Source organism: Panthera leo, chromosome B4, assembly GCF_018350215.1.
Source record: "Panthera leo isolate Ple1 chromosome B4, P.leo_Ple1_pat1.1, whole genome shotgun sequence".
In the NCBI taxonomy this organism is placed as follows: Eukaryota; Metazoa; Chordata; class Mammalia; order Carnivora; family Felidae; genus Panthera; species Panthera leo.
In genome coordinates, this window is record NC_056685.1 from 63736900 (window position 1) to 63753426 (window position 16527).

Sequence of the window (16527 nt, forward strand, 5' to 3'; positions counted from 1 at the left end):
ATTTCACAATGAATGCTTCTGTAAACCAGGTGCAATCTGACCTGGTAACATTCCACGTTTATCTTACTTTGCTACATTCTGGAGAGCTGAGTGGCAAGAAGGCAAATCTAAGGTCATATCCCCAGGGTCCCTTGGTCTGATGTAGGAGTTCAGACCAGCTGAAACTCCTTTTCTTGCAGGAACCAAGTACCTAAAAAAAAAATCATCCCTTTCTTCCTTTCCAATTCAGAATCAGTTGAAAGAGATACAGAATCAGACAAATGAAGGTCAAACTATCAGCTTCATAAAGCTGACTGGAAGACACGGCCAAGTGGGCACTCTCACACTTTTCCCAGAGTTATCCAGTAGTCACTGGCGCAGTTGAACAACACGGTCTTCCCAGTGGAATAAAGTCCCAGGAGAGGAAAGCTGACACGCTGTCTGCAAAACACTGGACTAGAGAGGGTGGGGGAAGGGCTGAGCTGTTTATTCTCCCCAGCTTCCCTAGGGAGGAGTAAATGAGGGGTGGAGAGAAGCTCAGTAATTCTCAGTTTTCCAGGAAGTTTGAGGTCACCAGGGAACAAATGAGCAGCCAGGTTAGAAAACCGTTTTGGTCTAGTTCAAATTACTGCATATGGAAACACAAGGGGTGGAGAGAACTCTTCTTCCCTATAGCTAGGAAAGTTCATTTTGTGTTTGTGTGTGTGTTGTTTTTCTTCTTTTTTCCTAATGTTTATTTCTGAGAGAGAGAGAGGAGAGAGAGAGGAGAGAGAGAGAGAGAGAGAGAGAGAGAGAGAACGAGTGGGGGAGGGGCAGAGAAGAGGGACAGAGGATCTGAGATCTGAAGCTGGTTCCTCGCTGACAGCAGAGAGCCAGATTTAGGGCTCAAACTCATGAACTGTGAGATCATGACCTGAGCTAAGATGCTCAACTGACTGAGCCACCCAGGTGCCCCTGTTGTTTTTCTTTTTAATTAAACTTTTTTTTTGAGATAATGGTAGATTCACATACAGTTGTAAGAAATAATGCAGAGAGATCCCATCTAGCTTTCTCCGGTGGTAACATTTTGCAAAACCATAGTACAATATCACAACCAACATATTGACATTGATACAGTCAAGGTACAGATTATTTCCATCAACACAAGGACCCTTCATTTTGCCCTTTTATAACCATGCTCATTTCTTGTCCCCCACACTCCAGAAAGGGTTGGTTTGATGCGCTCTACTGTTTTCATAAATGGTAGATTTCCTCTGATGTATTTTCCTTCCTTTTAATACACAGCAAATAAAGACACTTGCTTTCAATTTCTTTGTATCAGTAGGACTATCTTTAGTCACCAAAAACGTTTTGCCTCTAGGCTTGTGTTAACACTCTTTTTGTTTGAGAGTCATATTACCTAGTCATATTACCTACAGTCATAAAACATTTCTCTGGGGAAAGGTGTGGGTAGGAAAATAAGTTCATTCATAAAATATCCTTCAGACATTCTTCACTAAGTTTGTAAATACCATGATCAATATAGATTTCATTTTTCCTTTGTTCAATCTCTGGAGCAGATTTTATTTTTAAGATGGTTGTGAAAATGAACTGTCTGCCTCCTGCTTAAGTCTTCAATAGCTAAATAGTGTTCTTTGATTGTATCAGAAACTAAAACACAATTAGAACTTTATTTGTTCTTTGTGGACCTGTCATGACATACCTCAGTTTCTCAGGACATGTCTCTCACTGGGTTTACTTCATAGAATTTCTGGAATCATTTCAGAAGACTCCCAGAAATACCCTCACCTCACCTGTTTCACCACCCTGTCCTTCCAGTTCTCCTGGTTTTGAAGTCCCCTTCTGGCCTTACATTTCTTTCTTTTTTTTTTTTTTTTTAAGTTTATTTATTTATTTTGAGAGAGAGAAACCATGTGAGCAGGGGAGGGGCAGAGAGAAAGGGAGAGAGAGGGAGAGAAAATTCCAAGCAGGCTCCGTGCTGCCAGCAGAGAGTCCGATGTGTGGCTTGAACCCACGAATGGTGAGATCATGACCTGAGCCGAAATCAAAAGTCAGATGCTTAACTGACTGAGCCACCGAGGCACCCCTGGCCTCACTTTCATCCCTAGCTTGGAGGCCCTACCACCTATCATCATTTGCAGGCTTCCTGACCCTCTCACATTCTTACTCTCCTGTTCCACCTGTACTGTAACCCCCAAACAATTGTCTTCTTCATTCCCGTTAGGAGGCAACTTGGCAAAGAACATACCGTATTAGGTTTTACATGTGACAAATATAGATTCAGATCTTAATTCTGAAGCTTTTATTCTTTTATCTACAGCAGACATTTATTAATTTTTGCTCACCATCATCCAACCCCTTTTCTTTTGGCAACAGCATCACAATTCTTTAGTGAATTACCTTTCCAACCCTCTAGGCTTGGAGGCAGCTCCCCTAAGCATATGAGCCTTGCTAGGACAAACAGTTTCTCTCTCTCTGGAACTGGACTCTGGAATGGAGTGATCCAAAGCATTAAGTGATTCACATAGACAGCTATTTGTTTCTACTACCAAGACCTGTGAAAACATTTTGTTCTTTACATACTGGTTCATTAGCCTCCCCTTTGTTTTGATAGCTTGCACATATCCTTTCAATGAAATTGCTTTTTATCTTCTATTAGCCAGAGTAATTTTCTGTTGTTTGCAACCATGAGACCCTAATGTGCTAGCTTTAGAAGCTTATATTAGTGCCTTAAATTCTGTAAAATCAAGACAAATTACATATACATACATAGATGTCACGAGCATTAAATGTGAAAACAAACCTAATGGTTCTGGCATGTAAGAGCCACAATAAATCCGTGACCTCTAAATTCAGGTGAAACTCCAACAGAGCTTGGCAATCTTTATTTGTTCTGGGCCATCTGCTTCTCCAAAATTCCCTCAGCAGATTTTACAAACATTTATAATTTTCTTCAAGCTGCCCATTTAGCCTCCCACTCAATCTCAACAGCCTGTCTTAAGCATAACAGGAGAATGTCAAGGAGACAGAGGTACTAGGTTTGCAGAATCTTGGAAGGTTTTATTGATCTTGTGATTCATGCCAGTGTTGTGATGTCTCAAACCTAGCTCGTGAGAATAAACTTTTGAAAAACCATATATGATCAAAGCCATCCCAGATTGACAATGTTGATGACAACAATGGTAAGAGTCTCCTTTCCATTACCTACATCCTATAATAAGTAATACTTGGAGCGCTTCAGTGGTTCCTTTGGCATATAGGTACCACTGTGCAATATGCAGACTTAGACTGGGCAGATGGATGGAGTGGGGTTGCTCTGCTGTTGAAATTCTTTGTCTTAATTTGATGATGGTGGACTTGAAGGTCATATCTGCTAGCTTACCTTCTAATGTAGGCTTCTGGTATGTGTGGAAGTCAGTACTATTCAGTCTTTGAACAGCTGTTAGGATCAGAATGCTCCTGGTTTGTTCCAGTACTAGAGACACTATTGGAAACTTTTTGTGCCTTTTTCCCAAACATCAGAATATCAAGATTACATGTGGCTCTAAATAATTAATGTAGTAAAGGGCGCAAATTATGTCTTTTTTAATTGACGTATAATTAACATACAGAGGTGTATTAGTTTCAGGTGTACAATATAATGATTCATCAGTTCTGTACATTTCTCAGTGCTCAAGATAAGTATACTCTTAATCCCCTTATTAATATTTCATATTTTATATTTCATCTGTGAATTATGTCTTGGTTACAAGAGTCTATAAAGCATTCTCAAAATAACAAAAATACAAGCATATCAGTGTAAAATAACATCAGCCATAAATTTATGCAATCTCAATAAGTAAAAAAATAGTGCTATAAGAGAAAGGAATCCCGACTAACTTCCAAAGGTAGTTTCAGAGTATCTAGAGCCAAACCTTGTATTTTCTTATTAATTTCTAGATAAAGAAGCTTTTTGTATATACTTTTCTCTTTCCTTCCCTTCCCCCTCACTTTTCCTTACTCTTCCCTTCCTTCTTTTCTTCTTCTCTGCCTTTTCACCGTAAATAATCTAGGACTAGCATTAAGTTTGTTAGACATGGCATTTTCTCAGTACATATGTTACAAATATTCTATTTATTTGTTTGTTTATTTATTTATTTATTTTCCCACTTGAGAGAGAGTATGCATGCACAAGCAGGGGAGAAGGGCGGGGGGCGGGGAGAGAAAGAGAGAGAGAGAGAGAGAGAGAATAGAATCAAGCATGCTTCATTCTGAGCATAGATCCAAACATGGGGCTTGATCCCATGGCACTGGATTATGACCTGAGCTGAAATTGAGCCAACCAGGCACCCCATCACATTTTTTCTATTTAAAATTTTGTTTTATTTTACAATTCTCTCCCCCCACAACTACTAAAGTTTTTCAATGTTTTCATATTTTTCCCTGGATGAAACATAATTTTTCTTCTTTTTTTAAATGTTTATTTATTTTTGAGAGAGAGAAAGAACATGAGCAGGGAGGGTCAGAGAGAGAGGAAGACAGAGAATCCCAAACAAGCTCCATCCATGCTGTCAGTGCAGAGCCTGATGTGGGGCTTGAACTCAGGAACTGTGAGATCATGACCTGAGCCAAACTCAAGAGTTGGATGCTTAATGGACTGAGCCACCCAGGCACCCTGAAACATGAGTTTTTCTTGTGATCCCTGATCAGTTTTATACCTTAGAACCACAGTAGCACTTGCTGGCTGGTTTCTGGCAGTCTCTTGACTAGATGGGCTTAAAGCACAGAGATGGTTACATTAGCCTTAGAATGAGGCTCTGGAGGCTCCAAGATACGAAGAAATTCTGGGTGCTCAGTCTCAATGCCAGTGACTTCACTGGCAAAAATAAGGTTTGTGGCTTGAATAAAAGGAAACACCTATGCACCTGACGTCTAGTTTTGCCCATGAGAGGAACACATACCAACGTGGAAATGTTCAATGTTTCTGACCCTGTGGGCATATGAACAGCAGGCTGCTGCCTGGGACCATGTGTCTGGGCATCACAACGTTATTGAACATGATGAACTCTTGCTCACAGCACATTTATATGGTGGAAGTGTGAGGATGTGAGGACGTCATGAGTAGCTGCAGTAACAACAGCTGTGGGTTGTGGACCCAGCGTCTGTGCTAACAACACACGGTGGGACGTGACTCAGAGTGTGGTCTTGTGACAATAGTTTGGGAGCAGTTTAGGTCTGAAACCCTGAGAATTCCAGGGAGAAGCTGGTCTTCGCTGGACAATTTGTCCAGGAGGACAGAATGTGGCAAGGTCCTGGGAGCCTTGGCACAGCCACCGTGAAGTATCTGAAGGTGGTGCTGGCGAATAGGAGTTGATTATGAAGCTGCATGCAGCTCTTGATTTTACCAATCTCTGCATGAACTGATTTTGACAGTGAGCTGCTGACTCTTCTTTATCTTGAACTAAAATGGTGAATAATGGCTTGGTGGATAAATTGGTGGCTTCTCCTAGGAAGACAGGGAAACCCTTTGCTGGGATCACACTCCATCATGCCTTTGCACTAAAGGTTGTGCCAAATGGATAAAACTCTGTTTGGAGATAAGGCTTCCTTTAGAATACTTTTTTTTGGATGCCTGGGTGACTCAGTTGGGTGAGTGTCTGACTTCAGCTCAGGTCATGATCTCACAGTTTGTGAGTTCGAGTCCCACATCAGGGTCGCTGCTGTCAGCAGGGAGCCTGCTTTGAATCTTCTGTCCCTTTCTCTCTGTGCCCCTCCACCACTTGTGTTCCATCTCTCTCTCTCTCTCTCTCTCTCTCTCAAAAAAAAAAAAAAAAAAAAAAAAAAAAAAAAAATATATATATATATATATATATATATATATATATATAATACTTTCTTTTTTTATTAAGGTTTCCCCTCCCAATTACAAGTTCTCAGAAGTAACCGATCTCCTCAAACTGAGTCAACACATCTATCTATTGAGAAACCTGTGGGGCTTTCATAGTCTTAAGCAAGGAGTTGGTTATAATGGTGTGAAGTTCAAGAAAGAGAAGGAATCTGGAGATTTAGATTTGACAGTTAGCTGCATACAGATGGTAGCAAAAGCCACTGGAATAGAAAAAAGGGAGAGTGTTTAAAACAATAAGAAAAAGAGGTGAGGGTTGAATTGCAGAGAATACCAATACTTACAGAGAGGTAAAGGAAAAAGGTCAGCCATGGAAGTAAGAAATAGTCATGAAATTAGAACAAAAGCCAGGGAGGAATGGTGTCACAGCAGCCAAGGGAAAAGAAATTCATGGAAAACAAATGACGCAGAGATTAAGTAAGGACTGAAAATGTGTTGGAATTTACATTTTTAAATGTTTATTTATTTTTGAGCAGAGAGAGAGGGAGACAGAGAATCTGAAACAGGCTCCAGGCTCTGAGCTGTCAGCACGGAGCCCGATGCAGGGCTTGAACACATGAGCAGTGAATTCACAGCCTGAGCCGAAGTCAGATACTTAACCAACTGAGCCACCCAGGCGCCCCAAATGTATTAGAATTTTAAATGAAGAACTCCTAGCAATGTTCCAGTGACCTGGGATTACAGTTCCATTGGACAGGTTGGGGTGCAGGTCAGATTTCTGTGGACCAGGTGAAGAAGTGTAAGCGTGTGTGGATTTCTCTTTCAGGAATTCAGCCATGGAGACTGGTAACTAGAGTTGAACTAGGAAGAACAGTTTAGGAAGGACTTTGTTTTTTCTTTTTTCCCAAGAAGGTATACAAGTGAAGTTTCAGAGGATAGTGTCAGAGTGTCTAGAACCAAGATAGAAGAAGAGCTAGTAAGGACAAAGTAGTTTAAGTTGAAAGAGCACAAGGGTGATGGGAGCCGGAGAAGAGAATAAAGGATACAAGGGAAGGGAGGTAGCCAGGTTCCAGGATGTCCCCCCTTGAGCCCTGCATCCCCGCATTCACACCCTTGTGTCACCTCCTCCCATATAGTATCAGGGATGGTCTTTGTGACCGATTGGATACAACAAAAATGGTGCTATGTCACTTCTGAGATGAGGTTATAAAAGACACTGTAGTTTCATCTTGGTGCCTTCTCTCTCCCTTGTCATTTGCTCTGGGGGAGGCCAGCTGCCATTGCATAAGCAGTCCTATGGAGAGGGCACACATGGTGACAAGCTGAGGCTTCTTGCTGACAACCAAGTGACAGGCTTGGGAGGGGATCCTCCAGCTCCGTTAAGTCTTCATATGACCGCGGCGCTGGCTGACAGTTTGGCTGTAACCTCATGAGATATTCTGAGGCAGCAACACTCAGCTAAGCTGTTCCCAGATTCCTCACCATTTGAAATGGTGTGAGATAATAAGTGTTTATTGTTTTAAGCTGCTAAGTCTCCGTAATTTGCTATGCGGTGTAGGGGAGGAAAAAGTTTTCTTCAACCCTGTTAAGGTCCCTGCCTGGGTCTGAAAATTAAACCGGCAAAGACAGATTAGCAAGAGAAAAGCATACAAATTTAATACAAGTGTTATGTGACACAGGAGCCTTCAAAAGGAAATGAAGACCCAAAGAAACAGACCTCAGTATTTTGATGCTAGGTTTGCTGGAGGGTGGATTGTTGTGGAGGAATACGATAGATGAAGGGAGTATGAGGTAACTATAGTAGCATACTTAGCAAGGCCTGTTTGCTCGGATTCTTCTTAGTGTCCTTTTGTCTTTGGAGATAAAGATGCTCCTTTCCACCACATTTAGGGAAGGCGCCTCTCACATGAGGGCTTTATGACCCGTTTCAAGGCAGAAGGGTAGGAAGAAGGTCAGAGTGATCTTGCTTCTGCTTGTTTTCTCAAACTCCTTCAGCTTAAAACACTCAGGACTCATATTTTGGGATGGCGTGTTCTGAACCCCATCTGCATAAGTAGATAAATAATACAGGAGGGATTGGCTTTGGGCAGGAGGATGTTCTTTGCTTTCTCTGAGACGTTATCAAGTCTGGTCATTTTTACAAGTTCTTATTCTTTAAGCTTATCTTTTATTGCTTACACTTGGTATCTTAAAATATTTCACATTCTAACTTACAACTAGACTTTAACTATTTTTATTACTCAAAAAAACCACATTAGAATCTCCTACTTTTTTGTAACATCCCATTGGAATTTGTCTATACTACCTCTTAGCTAGTATCCATTTAATGATTCATCTGAAAAATGTTTAAACTTTAGAGAATGTTATAATGTTATAAACTTTAGAGAAAGCAGTGGTTGCTTTTAAAATAGTAGAGTGACAGATGAGCTATTTGCTAGTATATCCAAATTATCCAACAATAAGGCTTTACTGAACAAAGCGGTATGGGTGTTAGCATAAAAGCATGAACAAATACCCAAATAGTATATTTGCGAAGTTAATAATTCAGGCAGAAAAAAATGATACATACAGAGAACCCATGCATGCCTGAAGAACAATCTGAGAACGTATCAAATCAAAGTTGTGTTCAAAGCAAAAATCATGTTTGCATGACGAACAGTAGAGTATCAGTGAAGACAAATGATACCCTTGATCACAGAACAATGAGAAATTCTTCCAGCAAGTGAGCGTAACTGCCAAATGGGATCATATAAAAGAAGTATGAAGGGAAAACTAATTTTGAGGATATAACCAGGTGGAACTGAAGCTGATTCTTGAAGTTCTGCTTCAGGTCATCCAAGAGAGTTGTGCCCCGCTTTTAACCATTAATGATAAGTATAAGATTCATGCAGGAGCGCCTGTGTGGCTCAGTTGGTTAAGCATCAGACTTCGGCTCAGGTCATGATCTCACGGATCGTGAGTTCGAGCCCCATGTCGGGCTCTGTGTTGACAGCTGGGAGCCTAGAGCCTGCTTTAGATTCTGTGTGTCCCTCTCTCTCTGCCCCTCCCCTACTCATGCTCAGTCTCTCTCTCTCTCTCAAAAATAAACATTAAAGGGGCGCCTGGGTATCTCAGTCAGTTAAGTGGTTAAGCGTCTGACTTCGGCTCAAGGCATGATCTCACAGTTTGTGGGTTCCAGCCCCACATCAGGCTCTGTGTTAACAGCTCAGTCTGGAGCCTGCTTCAGATTCTGTGTCTCCCTCTCTGTTTTCCCCTCCCCTACTCTCACTCAAAAATAAACAAACATTAAAAAAATTAAAAAAATAAACATTAAAAAAACTTTTAAGTAAAAGATTCATACATAAACAATTATTCTGCTGGTGGATGTGACTTATTGCATTAATAAACTTGTGAATTTTCAGTCATTTCCATTATTTGTCTCAGACCGTTACTCTTGTATTCATTTTAGGAAGGATTTATATGCAAACCATTGTACAAATTTTAAAATGACAAATATGGGGGCGCCTGGGTGGCTCAGTCGGTTGAGCAGCCCACTTCGGCTCAGGTCATGATCTCGCGGTCCGTGAGTTCGAGCCCCGCGTCGGGCTCTGTGCTGACAGCTCGGAGCCTGGAGCCTGTTTCAGATTCTGTGTCTCCCTCTCTCTGACCCTCCCCCATTCATGCTCTGTCTCTCCCTGTCTCAAAAAAAAAAAAAAAAAAAAAAAAAAAGTTAACAAAATTTAAAAATAAAATTAAAATAAAATAAAATAAAATGACAAATATGCCTCAAAGAAATGAAAGACAGTGGGTTTTTTCCTTAACAAAAGAGGTGTTTTTTGTTTTTGTTTCTGTTTTTGTTTTTCATTTTTTTATTGCTACCTATTCTCCTTTGTTGTATTTTGGGTTTCCCTAGTTTGGAGCAGGATGGACCACAGTGAGAGTCTGGAGCTTGGCCGGGTCATGGGACCAGGCAAAGGTGACAAGATTAACCGGCCCTTCTGTCAGTACAGAGAAGGGTTTAACAAGGTGGACAAGGCATAGTTTTCATGGTTTCCCATTAATACTCTATAGGAAAAATTACAGTACTTGGATATGGAAGATCTTGATTTGAATTCTGATTTTACTATTTAGTAGCTATATGATACTGAGCAAGATATTCACCTCTCTGAGTCTCAGTGTCTCCCCCACAAAGTAGAGCTAAAAAAAACCCTGCCATTATTACATTCTATTTTTTTCTTAAAAGTCAAATGAGCCCTGTATGAAATATTTGTGAAGCTATTTTTTAAATCTATAAACATTATTATTTTTATTGTTGATACTATTATCGTTTCTACTTACCTTGAATTTTTGTGTTCTTGGCAAAAGCTTGAATGGTCTTTAAGTCTTGAATGCACTAGAGAAAGGCTAATAGCTAATGCTAAAAAAAAAAAGGAAACAAAATCATGTCTTTTAAACAAAATTATTAACACATTTGAAATTAATTTTTGAGTAAAAAAATAACGTCTAAAACAAGTCTTTATCACTGGAAAATATTAAATATTTATTTCTTTTATTAAATTTTTTTTTTATGTTTTATTTATTTGTGAGAGAGGAACAGAGTGCGAGTGGGGCAGTGGCAAAGAGGGAGACACAGGCTCCAGGCTCCAAGCTGTCAGCACAGAGCCTGATGCAGGGCTTGAACTCACAAACCGTGACATCATGACCTGAGCTGAATCAGGTGCTTAACTGACTGAGCCATCCAGGCACCCCACATATTTAGTTCTTTGAGATTGCAAGGATTGTATTTAGCACCCTAGAACAAGATCTGTTTTCCCAACACTGAAAAGCTAACCTGTTAGCATTTGCTATTGCAAATAGTTGTCACAAAAAGAAAACAATGGAGATTTAATTTAGGGATTATATAAAAGGTGAGACCCTTAGTGTATTAAAACAATTTTTTTAAAATTATAAACGTAACACATCCATTGAAGAAAATTTGGAAACTGCATGTAAGTATGAAGAAGAGAATTATAACTCGTAACCACATTACTTAAAGATAGTCACTGTTAACATTTTTGCATAGTTTTTCCAATTCCTTTCTCCCTCTTTTCTGCTTCTTTTCCACATATTAAAAAAAATTTTTTTTTAGTGTTTATTTTTGAGAGAGAGAAAAAGAGAAAGAGAGATCATGAGCTGGGGAGGGGCAGAGAGAGAGGGAGACACAGAATCTGAAGCAGGCTCCAGGCTCTGAACAATCAGCAGAGAATCCCAAGCAGGCTCCTTGCCTTCAGTGCAGAACCAGACATGGGGCTTGATCTCATGAATTGGGAGATCATGACCTGAGCTGAAACCAAGAGTTGCTCACTCAATAGACTGAGTCACCCAGGCGCCCCTAAAAATCTTTTTAAAATAATATCTGAAATTATTTCAAAGGTAAATATTTTTTTCTCCAAGTATTTTCCTAAGGACCTACATTCAAAGCTTTGCATTACTCCAGACTCCTTTTTTTTTCTTCCTTGTGGGAAGTCATCAATTCTATCATTGAATCCTAAGAATTCTTTCCTTTCTATCCTATTACCATAGCCCTAGGCCAGGCTCTTTTCTCCTCCATTCTAGATTATTGAAGTAAGTTTTCTTACTGGTCTCCTTCTTTCTAGTCTTTTTGCTCTATAATTCATTTTATAGACCTTTTTAATGCATCATTACATTGCTCAAAAATATTGACTGTTTCTACATTCTATAGCAGAGGTGGCAAAGTGGATCTCCAAGGCTGGATATAGTCTGCAAATTTGTTTTATTGCTCCAATGTTCTGAACATTGTTTAATTAGTTGGAATCCTTTAGGTGGGTCATATGCATCACTGATTTATGTTCCTCACCTGGCTTCTAGGTTTCCAAGTATAGCTGAGCAGATTTTGCGTTGTATAATTCCAGGGGGCACTATGTACATAGCACCCCCTACAGTTGTGCAGTGCACAACCTATATGATCACAGCCCATCTTGAAGCCTCCAGATGTTTGAAGCTCTACACTCTAGTTTATATAATATGGCAAAGAAAACTGTTGTCTAACCCTGTCCACAATAACGACTAATCAAGCCCATGACGTACTAAAGCCTAAAAAAGGCTGACATTTCTAAAAGCATTTCACTCTAAGACAAGTCTTAAAAAAACAGGAATATTCTAAAAGCCTTGAATTCTAAGATAAGCCATAAAGTTATTTTTTATTCAAAAGAAACATTTTGTTTTTCTTTTTTATCAAAATGGACCCCAAAGCTATCTAATCAGAATTACTGACTACCAAGGAACAAATGGAGTTATCTCCTGACCTTGCGATTTTTTAAAATTCAAAGACTTCTATTTTCTTGAATAGGTGAGCCAGTTCTGTATTAACTTGTCTCCTTTGCAAATGAAAGTTAAAACTCTAGTCAGTTCTTCAATTTGTGTCTGAGTTTTGCAAAATAAAGTTCCTTTAATCCTAATTCTAAAGTCTTTACAATGTAGATCCTATATCCCCCACAGTTTTCTCTTTTGCATAAATATTACACTTGAGACAAACCAATTCCCCCCTTCACATAAACTTCACAATGCTTTGTTGCATTTCTCCTTCCCCTAATCCTCTGCCCTCCTTTCCTTCTTCTCTTAACCTACATTGCTTCTGCTTAAGGCCATTTCAATGCCACTGCCTTTGTGAAACATCTTTTGCCGCTCTTGTTTCCATCTGTTTTTCTTGGAACTCTTTATGCCCGTATTGTCTTAACCTTATTTATTTGATGCTGTGTGAACCTGTATGTATGTGAATTTTTTAAAAATTATTTTTTATCTTTTTTCTTAAAATTATTTTCTATCTTTTTTCTTATAAAAGTAAAACTTGTTCAACTTAAAATACAGAAAATATAAAGGAGCAAAATGAAATGAAACACTTGTCATAAAACAGTAAATATCAAAGGAAAAGAAACCCTAATGAATATTTGTATAATCTTGGGATGAAATGGGGATATTCTGATGCCAAAAATATAAACCTTGAATTTAGAAACAATAATTTCCTTTGTAAAAGAGTTACCTTTCTACATGAACACAGGAAAAAATGGACAGCCTTTTCAGACCTTGATTAATAGCAGCATGTATCTCTATAAAGCTCTTTGTGCTGTTGTACAGATAGGGTAAAAATGTGTAGAATGTTGAAACTTACAATAGAAACTGTTCATATCACCAGAGCTTTTGGTTCTGGACAGAATTTGGACAGTTCTGGCAAGAAAATAATGGAAAATTTGTGATTTCTGGGAATGAAACTACTAAACAGCAGATGGGAATTAATCACCATTCTTTTAGGCTTAGTGCTAAAGAGAAGCTATTGGATTAGTCATTAATACTTTTGACATCTGAAGAAATCTACCTTATTTTCAAAGAGCCAAAAAAAAAAAAAAAAGGGAAAAAGGAAAGAAAAAAAGGAATTTCTTTCCCCCAAGGAAAATATAGTAAAACCTCTAAGTAATGAGTACCAAATAAAACACCTTCAAACTACTATGAATCACCGGTCTGTGTTCCAACCTATTGAGTGGGTGAGGTCCAACGACAGCTTGGGAAGTCCCCTGACTCCAAAATCTCTAGGCATACTCTCTACCCCTCATCTCATATGGCTTTTGAAGTTTTCATCCTTTATTATGAATAATTGATTTTTTCTCAAACTTATGGAAACTATGAATCAAAACTTCTGTAGTAAATTGTGTTTTATTTATTGGCCTATAATATGTAATCTAAGTAGAAAATGATGAATTTATTATGCAAATACAAGAAAGCCTTGGGAAAGTCCCTTAGCTCTCCCTTAAAGATCCAGAATGTTGGCTTTTAGAGATGGCAACTTGGTTGGGTTGAGAAGGATGGCGAATGGTACAGTGTCATAGGGATTAGTGTTGAGCTAGTTCTTTGAGAACAAGTCATTTTCCACATCAGAGGATGTATGTGGAAGAGTTTATTAAAATTATGGAAGCAGGCGCCTGGGTGGCTCAGTCGTTATGTATCTGACTTTGGCTCAGGTCATGATCTCACAGTTAGTGAGTTAAGTCCCACATCAGGTGACCACAAGCCCCCTTTTGGGTGAACACAAGCCCTGCTTCAGGTGAACATGAACCCTGCTTCTCTCCCTCTCCCTCTCTGCCCCTCGTGGGATTCTCTCTGTCTTCCTCTGCCTCTTGCTCACTTGCATCCTCTCTCTCTCTCTCAAAAAAAAAAAAAAAAATTACGTAGACACTAATGCCAATCCAAGCCTCCTTTTGTTACTGACCCCCTTCCAAATGAATTGTGTCAGTCACTGTTTTGCCTGCTTTATATTTAATAACATATTTACTCTTCTGAACAACTTGGGAGGTATGTACTATATATCCTTTTGTTTTGTGGTGAGGACATTTGAGTTTGGGAGAGAGGAAAATTTATGTAAGAGTCCCTGAGGATGCAAGAGTTTTCCATGTGGCCCCTGTATGTCTACTTTGCCTGAATTGTTTCTCCCATTCTTCTTGCACAGGATCCTAGTCCCTATCTGTCTCTCCCATCTATGTTGATAAATTCAAGTTGCCCAAATAATGGCTGGTAATCTGCAGTACAATTTCCTCTTCTTTCAAGACACTTTTCTGACCAGCTATTCCCCAAACTAGCTGAATTTTGGCTGATAGTCTCCTACTCAACACCAGCTAAAATTCTATGAGATTCTTGCCCCTTCCTTCCCGAAGATAAACTGTTCTCTAGCTCCTTCAAGAGACTTCTTGGGACCAATATTTTAAAATAAAGTCTTATGCTAATGGTGCTCTGACTGATTTTTTCCATATTATTTTCCCCAAAGCCACATAGTTAGGAAGTAGTAGAGCTAGGATTTAGACCCTGATCGTTTAGTAGACTATACTGATAATTCTCCATTTTAAAAGTTACTGGTTGAATTTGTTTGCAACCTGAAATATCCTTTCTCATAGAAATATCCTTATCATAGAAGTGATCCCATGGTCTGAAGCCAGCTCTTTAGGATGTTATAACCACCCTGAGCTGCTATAAGTGGAAGAAACAAAGCAATAATGAAATAAAAGATTGGAATTAAGTGAATGAAAGAAGCAGGTTTTGACAGAGTCACCATAAAGTTTATTGTCCAAGTAGGAGACTTGGGAGGGTGAAAGAGTTGCTATTAATAATTACACTAGGAGAACAGGCATAAATGGGGACTATACCGGACACGCCAGCACATATCTTCCATCTAGGTGTAGGTCACAGCTGAATAACTTTGAGCAAGGCCTCTTAGCCTGCTTGAGCCCCAATTTCTTCACTGTAAGTGGGAGTGTTGACACCTAACTCAAGGGGGCAGTAGCGAGAATGAAACAAGAGTATACCGCACACTTGACTTTGTAAAGTACTGTATAAATATAACCTTTTAATAATGATAATTACTAATATTACTTACCTGCACCATCACACAGTATGTGAATACATATGTATGTATGTATAATTTTTTATTGAGGTAAAATTGACATATAATATTATATTAGTTTCAGGTGTATGATTTAATGATCTGTTATTTATATACATTGCAAAATGACTAGTGCACATCATCCACTGTATATTAAATGTTGATTTGCATTGCTTTTCTCTTTGATACTCTCCCTGTCTAGATAGTCTCTTTGTAACTGTAGTAAGAGGCAGAGAAAGCAAACCAAGCAGTAAGAGGCCATAGGCATCCATTCCTTACCAGGGCACACAAACTACCTGGGGAATAAGTTCTGTTTCATTTCAGGAAAAACAAAACAAAATAAAACAAAAAAACCAACTTGTTTTTATTGAAGTATAATATGAATCAATGTTGTTGATTCAAAGGTCAAATTTATAACTACAAACCCCAGTCGTGAATCCAGCTGGAGAAAGGTTCATGGATATTCAATAACCATGAAGTTCTTGAGCCCAAGTTTATTTTTATTTACAGTCTAAAATCTGTACTCAGGTATTCTTATCCTTGATCCATGGTTACATCTCCCCCAGGTCTTCCTCCAAGGTGGCACTGATTAGATCAATATGCTTAGTGATGATTTTCTTCATTTCTCATTATAATATTATCCTCAAGAGGAGGCTCATCTCTTTGGTAACCAGTGCATGCCTGGGGAGTCCTGCTTTGTGGAGCCCTTTACCTACGCCCTGGGCCAGCTTCCAATGTGTTCTTGGCTTACTCGGTAAGTAAGATCTGGTTGTCTCAAGTCTGAAGCACAATTTGATCTTCATTCTTTTATCTCTTGTCTGAGAGCCAGCTATTCAACTTCATTCTTCTTTATTGCTGACCAGGGCAATTTTCCCATAGAACTGAAAACCCTCCAAATACCCATATCTGTATGTCCTTGTTTTCCATTTTCCAAGGCTTTTAACCAAATATAACAGTTATTTACAATTCTATGTAAATTCTATGTGTGTTTCTTGCATTCTGTTAGGATTCATTTATTCGTACATTCAACAAATGTTTATTGGGCACCTAGTATATGACAGGCATTGGTTTAGGTGTAGAGATAATACAGTGTGAAGACGAAGTTTTTGTTTGTGTTCAATTGGGGAACACAAAAACAACAAATAAATAGATAATATATTAAATAGTAATAGGTGCTATGAAGAAAAATAAGAGCAAGGCGGGTTAGGCTGTTCTAGGGGTGGGTGGCAGAAATACCAAATAGTTTGTAGGGTGGTCAGGGAGAGCTTCTCCGTGAAGGTGACATCTAAATAGAGACCTGAAGGATGTAAGGGAGGAAGCC

At 39.0% G+C, this 16527-nt stretch overlaps 1 long non-coding RNA gene across 6 annotated transcripts in view; it reads left to right on the forward strand.

Moving 5' to 3' along the window:
• Positions 1–16527, forward strand: part of LOC122224408 — a 92730-nt gene that overhangs the window by 29675 nt on the left and 46528 nt on the right. Inside the window, exon 7 of one of the 6 annotated variants that reach the window (XR_006204763.1) lies at positions 15857–15960. The exons of 4 other annotated variants lie outside the window; for them this stretch is intronic. This is a non-coding gene — a long non-coding RNA (uncharacterized LOC122224408). Of the gene's footprint in view, positions 1–15772; positions 15961–16527 lie in introns of those variants that run through there. One more of the 6 variants, XR_006204767.1, reaches the window with a different exon arrangement.